Below are 13096 nucleotides of genomic sequence, written 5' to 3' on the forward strand. Positions count from 1 at the left end.
GAAGAATAGTGCCGTGAAATCGCCCCCTCCCTTGGGAGACTTGCACTCTAGTTGTATTTCAGAAGCCGGAGGAAAAGAACTGGCTCAGAATCAGATACTGCTGCAAGGGCAGGTAGGATAAGGACTGAGAAATAGCCATGGGACTTACCACCAGGGACCTCTCCAGTGACCTTGTCCATGACAGTGGGCAGAGCAGAAGGCAGGTAACAGTAGGTTAAGAAGTAAAGAACAGAAAAGGAAATGGTGGATCCTGCTCTGACCATCTGTATTTTTACTGTGCACTAGTGAATATATTTTTACACTTCTGATCTCCACATAAATCCCCTGAAGGCACCAGCTTTGGCCAAAAGAAACAGAAACAATGGACTGCCCACTTCCTTGTTGTTATGACCAAATGTTTCTTCCAAGTGTCTGAGACCCGAGTGGGTATTTAAATTGTATTTCATGAGAGACTCGGAGGTTCAGTAGGATTGGGATTTTTCTCCCAGGAGAAAATATCTAGGCTGTTTGAAGAGACTCACACACTTTTCGGCGTCGTAACAAGAAGCCAGCCCCTGAGTAAGAACCGTGGTTGTGATGACAACCACTACTCCATGCTGGTGGCTCTGTTTTCACTTTGTTCCCAAGTCTCTTGAAACTATTGCTAGCAGACCACCCTCTCCCTCCCAACTCTGTTCATTTTCATTTCTTCAGATTTGATCACCATGGTCCTCTCTCACAATTAACAATGCCAAGAAAGACAGTGAGAGGCCATAGGGTGGTTGCTACTGAAGCCAAAATCCTTGAACGAGGCCATATGTGAAGGAAAGCCACAAGTATTTGATATCCTTGAAGCTGTAATATTTCATCAGAAGCAGACCATCCAGTTGCCTGGCCCTCCCTCCACTGCTCTGCCCATAGAACCACAAATTTCCCAGAAACCCACGGCATTCACCATATTTCAACACTGAGCCCTTTATTGGTATAGGTTTCTGTGAAAAGAATGAAGAATAAAATTAGAGGATTTGTTTAATAGAGACCCCCTTTTCTGAGGAGCCTACTTAGGATGCTTTTATCCTGTGCTGAACTATTCCTCAAAACATCTCCCCTGGAGGTGGGCTCAGAGAAGTCAGCAATGGGAAGGACCTGGCCCACCTCACATCTTGGCAGATGTGAGACTCACGAGCTTAGTTCCCATGCTCTGTCACATGGTCAGGGCCAGAGGTGAAACCTTACCTTTGGGGTTTATTTTTTTTATTGTTAATTCTGATGTCTTGGGATTTAGAAAGGCCTATAGTAATAACTGACATTTGTTGAGTGTATACAATATGGCAGTCAGTGTTGTACATTTTGCATGAATCTGGTCATGTCATCCTTCCAACCGTCTTATGAGGCGGTGCTATTATTACTTCCTCTGAGTTAATGAGGGTACTTCACCGACAGGTCCAGTAAGTTGTCCAGAGCCCCCCAGTTACGATGTGGCGGAGCCAGGCTTCCAACCCAAGGCTGGCATTTCTAACCACTGTGCCGTGACCCTCTGAATGTCTGGCACTTCTCCGTCTCCTTTTTTAAAAGGACATAAGAATCCATAGCGATCCCGTGAATCATGAAGCATTCACTGCATTGACAAAAACAATGTTATGGAGTTAAATTTGGTACTAGAGCAAAGGTCATTCTGAGTCTTGGTCTAAGAATTTTCAAAGTAGTGAAATAAATAGTTTGGTTTCTCACGGTGTTGGCAAAACAACCAATTCACATTTCCTCCATTTGAGGCTTTAGGCATTTTGTAAATGCAGTCGCTGTCACAGCATCTTACACTGTGTGAGCATTAAAGTCATCTACACGATTCCCCTGAGGAAGAATTCAGTGCCCTCTCCTTCCTTTGGGGCTTGGGGTTCATGAGAGCTCTTCTAGAAGGAATGGCTCCAAAAAGCGACCCACGTGCCCTTCTAGTTTACAGGCATTCACCAGGCAGGGGCAAGAGGAAAAACCTTTAGAGATAAGGAATGTAAAGGCATTAAAATTTGTAATCGCGGGTACCTGGGTGGCTCAGTGGTTGAGTATCTGCCTTTGGCTCAGATCGTGATCCCGGGGTCCTGGGATCGAGTCCCACCTCGGGCTCCCCAGGGAACCTGCTTCTCCCTCTGCCTATGTCTCTGCCTCTCCGTGTGTCTCATGAATAAATACATAAAATCTTAAAAAAAATTTTTTTGCAATCGCTGGAGACTACACTACGCCTGCCTGTGTTGGCAGTGGGGCATCACTGATACAGCAGTTTGTTTATAACCTCCCCACAACTAAGGTAACATTCATCAAACTGTAATACATAAAAAAATAAATGAAATGTGTATGGTGGAGCTTGCTGAACTTCTAAAAACACTGAGTCTTTTAAGTTCTAAAAAAATCTGTCTGCCTCTCCTTTTCTGTCAATTTCCAGGCTTTCTTTCCATGAGCAGTTAACATTTTTCATCTTCCAAAGATACATGCTTTTCTTTATCCTCACAAATAAAACCATAAATGTTATCAAAACAATGGCTCTTACCTCTGGGTGGAACTATTTGAGGAAGGCTAAAAATATTTATTTTCTACATTTTTGCCTTTTATGAATGAAATCCCACAATCTGCCAAGAATCTTTTCCTTGCTCTCCCCGTGGAACTGAATTTCTCTTAAAAAAAAAAAAAAAATGATGGTCATGGTGCAAGGAGTAATTTTCATCAGGAATCTCCATTGACAGGGCTTAATTAGTAATCTCAATTGTGAGTTTTCCTTTCATCTGAGTCATTATAACTGTTTTAATTTCCCATACTTTGAACTTGTTGATGACAAGTTTTGAAACCGTCATTTCAAATATTGAGTGCTATATAGGTGCAGACGAGTCCCGTCCCTTCGATTTCAGCTTGACACGCAATTAGTGTGATTTGTATTAGCATAATAATGAAGATGAAACAGGGGAATAAAGAAGTTATGTTGCAACAATGGTGGCATCACTTTCATGGCAACAAGTATCAGAACATGCATGTACAGATGTCTTGAATTTTTTTGAAAAAAGCAGAACAGTGCTCTTTTTTTTTCCTTTTTTAAACCGTTGTCAGATTCTGACAGCTGCTATGACTTGTTTTATTCTTTAATTCTTTCCTTTTTAATGGAAGGGCATCTTCCATTCATGGCTGCAGCAGTTTAGCCGCCTCTAAATGAGACAGAGAAACGCGGATCTCCCTGGTGGTCGATCTTTCCACAGCTGCGCTGCGATTCCACTGTGACATCAAATTAGTAATTATAGCTGAGCGGGCTGCTTTTTACAAATGACAGTCTTAGCACGCTGCCAGCAAGCAAGCGACGCAGCAGGGAATCGAGGGAAGTAAAAGAAAACATAACTGGACTCACTTGATTTCTGAGGGATTTGACCTGACTCTTTAAAGAGCCCATGTTCTCGAGAGAGAGAGAGAGAGTCCTGGGGATTTACACAAATATGCATTTTGTTCATCGTTCTGCACACTTCTCCAAACTCGGGCCTGATTTTATTAGGTAAAGTAGAGCCTGTGTAATGGAGTCACTGGGTCACGAGAAGAAGATTCCTTTTTAACATCTAACCTTCTCCCTGGAACCCGCGTGAAAGGAAACAGCTGCCCCGCAATTGGCATTTGTGTAACGATATTGGCAATAATCATTGTTGACACTTGGTAACGGGCCACAGAAGACTGCCTTGTCGATTCTTAGGCTTTGTGAATTGCACTAGCAATTAAGTGACTGTCACTCTCTCTGACATTTTACCTATTAATGACTGAAGGTTCAGGAGAATTGATCATTAATACCCTCACATCGAAAAATGCTTTCCTAAACCACTTTTCAGCATTTCTTTTGTGATCTTTAAATTTAACAAATTACAATTAATGACTCCCTCTCTCTGATTCTTTGGGATGCAGCTAAAGGCAAGGTGACAATGATGCTCAGAGCCTGAGGGACACCAGGCGCAGCTGCGTGTCCTTCCGCGAATCTTTCCACTGTCAGCTGATGATCAGCTAAAGCAAGATTATCACAGTTTCCATGCCCCAAACTCAGCTAATGCTTTAACCTTCTTCTGTAAAAATCCCTTTGCTCCGCAGGGGGAGGTGAATCATTTCCCTTTGCCAGCCAGGGCTAGAAACACCTATTCCAGCACCCAAAGTACAAGGATTGGCTTCCCGTCAGGACAGAAGCAGGGCCTGTTTCTCAGACTCAAGTTAAAAGGCAACATGGGTCACATCTGCCTCATGGCCCAGAGATGTTCAATAAGAAGGGTTTTGTGGGGAGGGTGCCCAAACTGCATTAGTGGATCTGAGTCCCAGCCCCTGCTCTAGCATTAATGGAAGTTCGGGGTGTGGGGATAAATCAATTCATTTTATCATCATTCGTAAGATGAAAAGATTTGATTGTATCGTTGGTTCTCCTGCTTTAAGTGTAAGAATCTGTTGTTTCAAACAAAGCTCTCCCCTCCTGCAGAAGGGCAGTCCAGCAACAGACTTGATTTTGAGAAGTCCTGGACTTGACAATCACTAAAATCCTGTCTGTTCTAGGTATGGATGAAGGTGATTGCTCTGATTAAGGGAAGGAATGTTTGGAACTGTTATATTATATCAGCGGATGTCGGAGCAAGCCTTAAGAACCCTATAATGTAAACCATTGGGGTTAGTCTGGGAAGCAGAGTTTTTAAGATTCAACTCATTTGGAATTTGGTAAACGTGGTATGTGAAATAGAGGAGGTGACATGCAGTGGCTCTTGTGAGCACCTCCCAGGTGACAGCATTAAAGATCTCAGGCCAGTCTGGCTGGCTTAAGGTGGCATGCAGACTCTCAGTTGCTGTCGTTTCATTTTTATTTCTCTGGAATGAATTCAACCCAGAGTATCCCAAGCACACGTGGAGCGGTGCTTTAGATACGGGGATTTTTTTTTTTTTTTTTTTTAAAGCTGACAACTCTTATTCGGTTAGTTCCAGAAAGAGTCACAGTGAAAAGAAAACTTAAAAATTTAGAATGGGGCCTGAATTTAAGCCAAGCTGCTGCAAATGCACATTTTTTTTTAAGATTTTATTTATTTATTCATGATAGAGAGAGAGAGAGAGAGGCAGAGACACAGGCAGAGGGAGAAGCAGGCCCCATGCAGGGAGCCCGACACGGGACTCGATCCTGGGACCCCAGGACGGCACCCCGGGCCAAAAGCAGGTGCTAAACCGCTGAGCCACCCAGGGATCCCCCAAATGCATACTTTATAAAATAATAAAATTGTGGGGCACCTGGGTGGCTCAGTCAGTTAAACATCTGACTCTTGATTTCAGTTCAGATCATGATCTCAGGCTTTGAGATCAAGCCCTGCATGGGCTTCACGCTGGGCATGGAGCCTGCTTAAGATTCTCTCACTTTGCCCTCCTCTCTCTAAAAAAATATAATAATAATAATAATAATAATAATAATAATAATAATAATAATATAAAATAAAACAATAAAACTGTGATGTTCACTAGGTTAGTATTAAACCAGAAACCAAAAATAAATAAATAAACCAGAAACCATATAGTACTTAGCAAATTTCTTAAGTTTTCAGACTGTGATTTCTGACATAATCACCATCAACATCGGTGCAACAGAATCTTCTAGTCAGATCCTAACAACCTATTTTGTGGGCCCCGCTTATAGGTTAACTGTCATGTCACAGCCTGTGGAGGAAAACCATGGTGTCACCATTGATACCACCACTTACAGTTAAAGGGCCATTACGTTTTGCAAAGTATGACAATGTTAGAAAAGCAGTAAATTTCACATTTTAAATATTAGCTTGAAAATCTTAGGGAAAATAACCCACAGCTGGGCACTGTGTTCTAAGGGGCAGAATTACACTGGGGTTTACCCAGTTTGTGCTTCTTAATTGCAGCCCGGTTTCACAAGTGTGTTGAAGTATATTCTCTTTCTTTTTTTTTTTTTTTTTTTTATGATAGTCACAGAGAGAGAAAGAGAGAGAGGCAGAGACACAGGCAGAGGGAGAAGCAGGCTCCATGCACCGGGAGCCCGATGTGGGATTCGATCCCGGGTCTCCAGGATCGCGCCCTGGGCCAAAGGCAGGCGCCAAACCGCTGCGCCACCCAACAACAACGGTTACACACAGACAAGTTCAAAATAAAAATGATGAACCTTTCACCTGCGGACTCTGGCCACAAATGTATACATTCTCATTGTGGAAATCACAAAGTAGCAATGAGCTCTTGGGTCACTTTCCAAGCCCTGCACTTGCAGATGTCCAAGAAGGTTGTTACATGTGCTTTTTGTGAGAAAGCACCTGTTATCTTTGCTACTTCTGTATGAACTCTACCCATATTCACTAATTTGCCTTTTCATGTATCAAATTTGTGACTTGAATGTTTTGAGCAGCAGAACTGATTGCATTATAAGTCTCTAACATCTCTTCTTACTCTAAAATTGATGCCGCATATATGATGTTATTCAATCAAATTAACTTTGTCGTAGCTCCAGTGTAAGGATTGCCTAAAATTCTCTCCCTCACAGAAATATTTCTGGAGAATATATTTTCAGTCCCACAGATTCTGATTTTTATGAAGTTTTGTGGAAAGCCTGCTGAAGTGGGTATCATTTTCTTTTCATTTTTATTTAGGTGAGCTTGGAATAACGGGTAAATCAGGAACATAAGCAGTCCCTCACATAAGACAATAATTAGTACATATTTTTTTATGTTGTGTATTCAGCTCCAAGTGTGACAGTACAGCCCATCAAAGGACACCAGGCTGCAATCTTTGACATCAAGGCTTACAATTAGACTTTAAAAAATGGGTTGCCAAATGAGCACATCGAACAAAAATTCATTTCATACTGAAATACAAGTCCTTTAATCACAGAGAACTATGCTATGTATTATCCTTTGCATTGAAACCTTCTGGTGCCAAAATCCTGTTTGCATTAAACACTCAAGTGTGACAGGAGTACACTTCATTTTCCTGTTACAGTTACCATCCAGGCAAAAACAAAAACGTGGCTTTGTATTATATAAATTTTGGCTCTGTGCATTTTGAGTGTATATATATATATATATATACATATATATATATATATTTTTTTTTTTACTTTCCTATTGGTAGTGGCAATATAAAATACAATAGGCTCTTTTAGGATAATTTAACATAATTGTAGAATGATGATAAAACCTAGTATCATTTTCATTTGAATTCTGCATACAGGAAGTTACGTTTTTGACTGTGGCTACAGGTTTCAAATATTTGTGATTTTCTTTTTTTTTTTTTTTTTAAATATATTTGTGATTTTCAAAAAAAAATGTTTTCGGACTCCTCTAAGAGATACTTTGATTTTTTAATCTAACTAAAATAAGACTTCTGTATCATTTCTGGCTTCACTAACCCTTAAAATAGGCAGTATTACAAAACTTCATGCACATGACAGCAATCCAATATATCACATCACAGAACCCAGTGAAGTAGGTAAATATTTATATATAACCAACAGGTTAACTTCCACTTGGAACAAAATCTAAATCCCTTTGGTAAACATTCATTTTTGGTTTTGTTTTCAGATAATCTGCAAAATGTTTACTAATTTTGAATTTTAAAGTTTTCATTAAAAGTGCTTTTTATATTAAAAGGGCAGTACTAATGCCTTGTTTTTGTTTTGTTTTCTGAATCTCCTTTCTACCTTTTTTTTTTTTTTTTTTTTTTTTTACCTTTTGCCTTCTTTGCCCTCCCAGGATCCATAATTTCTCTCTGACCACCTGGGACTTTGCTGAGCTGGCCTCAAAAGCACATGTTCACTTCTAAAAATGAGAGCTCTAAACTCTGTAGTTGTTAGTTCTGCATACTTTTGGCTTTTTTTTTTTAATTTCAAAGCCTGGGCCAAATCTGCCCTTAGAGATCATTTATTTCTGTCTTTTACTGAACTCCAGGGAATAATAAGTGATTATTTATTTATATTCAGAAGCATGTATACATTTAAAATATCCACATGTTGGTATCTTCAGGCTCTGACACAGTTGGGTGTATATCCCGACTCTCATGGCCACGTTCATTGGTGTTTAGTTGCACAGAAACCATTTTTTACCATGACCAAGATTGTTACATAGTATGTTTCTTACTAATGAAGAACAGAGACTCAGGAGGGACAGGTTAAGTAGCTGCTTCAGAACATCACAGCTAGTATAAAAGTGTTAAATATGCCAGACTTGGGATCCCTGGGTGGCGCAGCGGTTTTGGCGCCTGCCTTTGGCCCAGGGCGCGATCCTGGAGACCCGGGATCGAATCCCACGTCGGGCTCCCGGTGCATGGAGCCTGCTTCTCCCTCTGCCTGTGTCTCTGCCTCTCTCTCTCTCTCTCTCTGTGACTATCACAAATAAATAAAAATTAAAAAAAAAATCTTATTAAATATGCCAGACTTTTAAAAAACCTTGCTCTGGATTTATCAGCAACGAGTTTTTCTCTAGCTACACAATCCATACCTGAGAACATCAACAAATAACACTGGTTCTGTATAACCCGAGGGGCAAGCACTGCCCTAAGCTCTACATGTATGAACTCAAGTAATCCTCACAGCAATGCTGTTTGCTAATCCCAATCCAAAGAGGAGGAAACGGGATGCCTGGGTGGCTCAGTGGTTGGGCGCCTGCCTTTGGCTCAGGATGTGATCCTGGATTCCAGGGATTGAGTCCCACATCGGTCTCCTTGCATGGATCCTGCTTCTCCTCCCTCTGCCTGTGTCTCTGCCTCTCTTTCTGTGTCTCTCATGAATAAATAAATAAAATCTTTAAAAAAAAAAAAAAAAACAGAGGAGGAAACCAAGTCACAGAGAGGTTAAGTAACTTGCTCAAAGCCGCACAGCTAATAATCAGAGGAGCTGCGGTATAACCCCGGCAGCTTGGGCCCTGTTTGTGCTCATAACCTGACACTTGTGTCTGTGTCTCATGCTGGGCCATGCTGAATGGACCCCGGGTCTGGCGTCACCCAGCAAGGAAGTGTGAGGGGTCTACATCCTAATTTTATCCAAACAATGGAAGCAAGATCCTACCTAGGTTGCAAGGGCAAGAGTGTCTCTCTGCTTATGCCTTTGGCTGTCTTTATGCATTTACGCCTCACGGTAGTAGAGGTGAATGTCATTTTGGGTCCAATCCACCCCAGTAGAATTATCAAAAGGGGAAGTAACCGTGCCTCATTACACTTGGGCCCTGCTGGACTCGATGCTGAGCTTGGTTGTGCACGCCTCCCTCAGCTGGCTGGGGCCTGGGAGCAGCTCCCAGGCTGGAGTCCCTGGCCAGGGCTGGGCAGCCTGGGGAGGGTGATGTAGCACATCCTCGGCATTGTGTGGTGCTGCAATTCCCCCATCCCACCCGGAGGCTCCCAGTCTCCACGAAACCGGCCAAGAGGACTTAATTCAGAGGGAATAAATAAAGACTTCACCTACTACCACTTCAAAAAGGTTGCTGACCGCTGGCCAGGAGCCAGGCTCCACGAGTCTGCAGTTAAGCGATTCTGAGCTGATGTCTTTAGCTCTGGGGGTTTCCTCCGCCCTCTGGCTGGTTCCACATTGAACTAGAAAGAGTATGAAAGACACCCATTAAAGAACCAGATCTGCCACTTAGAGGCTTTCAAAGCTCTCCTGGGTGCAAATAATCCAGTGTTGCAAGGCAAAGAGTAGGCTCCGTTGCTACCCACAGTTATTTCTGTGCTACTCCGCAGCCCTCACCTTTGTGGGCCGTGAACCCAAGAGGTTCGTAAGGTCATTCATTCATAGCGTGGTAGTTTTCTTTAAGAAAAAAAAGGTGTTTAAAATATAAATACTTCTCATTATCAGAAGGCTATGTTGAAATTGTTCTGAAAGCTAAGCAATAAAGAGAAAAGACAAACCTGGAAACAGACTCTCAACTCTAGAGAACAAACAGATGGTTAGCAGAGCAGAGGCGGGGGAAGGGGGACCAGTACAGCCGGGGACGCACTGTGGTGGACACCTGAAACTAACAGGACCCCAAGTTGCCTATCCTGGAATTAAAATTGACAAAAATTTTTGAAAAGCTAAGCAATAAGGCTTTCTTGGGCGTGAGTTACGGTCAGGTGACTTGACCTTTGTCACCTAGTTCTTAGTAGAAAAGAACATCAAGTTTTTTCCTTTTTTAAGAAAATATTTTGTATGCAGTCTCTCAACCTATTTTTTTTTAAGATTTTATTTATTTATTCTTGAGAGACAGAGAAAGAGAGAGAGAGAGAGAGAGAGGCAGAGACACAGGCAGAGGGAGAAGCAGGCTCCATGCAGGGAGCCTGACGTGGGACTCGATCCCGGGTCTCCAGGATCACGCCCTGGGCTGAAGGCAGTGCTAAACCGCTGAGCCCCCCAGGGCTGCCCCTTCTGTTTTAAATCCACACAATCCGTTGAATGTTCACATCGACCAGGACGGTGAGGACAAGCGGCTCTGACTCCTGAAGTGTGTCACACGGGGTTGGGCGGAGCTCTGCGAACAGGCCCCAGAGCCACGGGCGAAGCATCAGGCAGCCTGGTCCCATCTCCGGGTGACAGCTAGTTTCCTCATTGCGCTTGCCTGCCCCAAGCTCAGCGCAGGCCTTAGCTAACGTGCATAATCTGCACCCAGTTTCCCTGTCGGCATGAACCCAAGGGTAAGAGTTAAGATTGCTGGGAAACGAGGTGACGCACTGAAATGAGTCGGTGCACGTGAGATGCCTGCTGGCACAGCACCCACGCGGCCGGGGCTGAGTGTCTCCCCTTCCGAGCTAAAGCCGCAGCCTGGGCCCGGCCTGTAAGGCAGGGAGCCAGGATCAGTCCCGGGAACCACGGTGGTGCCCCCACGCGCTGCCCCACGCAGGCGCTTGGGGGTGGGCGTGTGTAGACCAGGGTTGGATTCCTCCAGCAGCTGCCCCGCTCAGGATCTGCCTGTCTCCTGAGCCTGTGGGTAAGCCCTTAAGTCTTTTAACCAATCTGGTTGCCCTTTTTAAAACTTGATCCAGTCTAAGTACGTCCCCAGTGCCTGTGAAATCACAAGTGAGCTTAGTCTAGTACAGGGTGCCCAGAGTTTTATGAGCTGGGATTAAGTTCTCCCTGTCACATGAGGTAAGCCTGGGGGTGCGGAGGGGGGAGCCCCAAATGGCCTTCATCTTCATTAATGTGCCTGCAATTGCAAACACCCATCCAGTGTGTCATTTCCTGCCTTGGCTCTGCTCTGACATCCCTGGCTTAGGGTTTCCCTTGCTCCCCCAAAGCAAAACTCCCTGGGCCGTTCTTCTCGCCCACGGGTGGAGTGAGTGGGGGGCTGGGGCCGATACCTTGACCTGTAACACCGCCCCCCACACGCACACCCAGCCGCCCGGGTTGTCCCCTTGCACGCCTGCCTCTCCCTAAGGCCCTCTCAGTTTCGTATTTCGGGCTGTGCTTTTCACGAGGGTTGGTTAAACTTCGGATCCTTGCGTTTTTCACTGTGAAACTTGGTTACGTTTATGATTGTGATGGCAGAGGAACGGAGGGTTGTCTGTGCTGGACTCCAACATTTCGTGTTAATGTACTATCTTCACACTTAGGGTTTTTTATGTCGCACTTATGACATTTTAAAATTATTAAGGACAGGTTTAGGGAGCCAGTCTAGCCTACCAGTCCCCTCCATGGCTTTTGTGAAGAATCGCATTGTGTTTTTATTCCGTCAGCATAAAAGTATTTGAAAGCTCAGTCGCCTCCAAGAATGGTTCTATTTGTCCATTTTGCATACTCCTGCGACCTTGTTTTTTACCTGCTTGCTCTCCTGTCTTTCTCTCACACTAGATCACAGACTCCTTTAGAATAGAAATGTTGACCTGTTCATTTTTGCATCCATGGACATTTGGTAACTGCTAATTGAATCAAATCTTTGGATTTCTGATCTTTGCTATACTCGCTTTGTAAAGATAATTATTTTGGCAATAGTTTTAGCAAATTAAAAATCACAAAACTTCTAGGGCACCTGGGTGGCTCAGTTAGTTAAGTGTCTGCCTTTGGCTCAGGTCATGATCTTGGGGTCCTGGGATCAAGCCCAGCATCAGGCTCCCTGCTCAGCGGGCAAGTCTGCTTCTCACTCTCCCTCTGCCCCTCCTGCTCATGCATACGTCCTCTCTCTTTTCTCCCTCTCTCTCAAATAAAATCTTTTTTAAAAAATTGCAAGACTTTGAGTTTTTTTGCAAAATTAAGATGAGTACCAGAGCCACAAATTTGGAATTATATAATGTGTGTATATGTGTATGTACGGACAGATGTGAATAGTTTACACAGAGCAGTTGGGGCCTTTGAGAGATGCTTCTGTGTATCTCTGGAGTGGGTTTTCTTTTATTACTCTGAGTAACAGCGGGGGTCGCAGTGTGGGGAGCAGGAAGGAGAGTATGTTCTCAGATTTTTTTTTCATTTAGCTCACACTTATGGGAAACCTAGCCATTGAGACATTCATTAGCATACTAAGAAAATATCTTATGTTGGATTCCTTTTAGCTAAAAGAAATAAGCTATGATTAGCTGACGGGAGTAGGGAGGGGTTTTGATTGGTCTTGAGCTCTCCCGGAATACAGGGTGCACGAAGTTGCATAGAACAATCCACACTACTTTAAAAGTATATGCCCATATTATCCTACAGCATAAGCTGAATTTTTCTACTGCTTGTGACCCATGTTTTGATAGTCACCCCTTACTGTGCGTTGTGGCCGTCAGCACAAGGACAGGGTAGTTGCCGGCTCACCACCCTCTTGTTTATTTGTAAAAGACAGAACTTCTTATCTTAATATGTCTCAAGACATTTTCCTTTGGCATTGTCCAAATGCCACCAGAACTTTCTCCTTGATGGGGTGGTGACCTTCTAGAAGGAGCAGATGGCCAACCTCTGGCCGCATATTCTTCTTGGCTGAGAAATTAGATACGATTATGGGTGGTGCTTTCCTGAGACAAGATAACCTGTTATTTGTAACATGAGCCCAGCAAAGGCTATCCAAAAAGTGTCGCGGGTGTGGAGTTGGGTTGTACCAGTAAGAAAATTGGAGGTTCCTGACAAAGAAGTCCAAGAATACAAATTCTATACTTAGAAGACTTCTTGTAAGAGAGTGAATCTAAGAAAGCA

General features: G+C 43.4%; 1 protein-coding gene across 1 annotated transcript in view; it reads left to right on the top strand.

The window, feature by feature from the left end:
• PIP4K2A (phosphatidylinositol-5-phosphate 4-kinase type 2 alpha) overlaps positions 1-13096 on the top strand; it is a 178405-nt gene that overhangs the window by 148318 nt on the left and 16991 nt on the right. The window lies entirely within an intron of this gene.

This window comes from Canis aureus, chromosome 5 (assembly GCF_053574225.1).
Source record: "Canis aureus isolate CA01 chromosome 5, VMU_Caureus_v.1.0, whole genome shotgun sequence".
NCBI classification, from domain to species: Eukaryota; Metazoa; Chordata; class Mammalia; order Carnivora; family Canidae; genus Canis; species Canis aureus.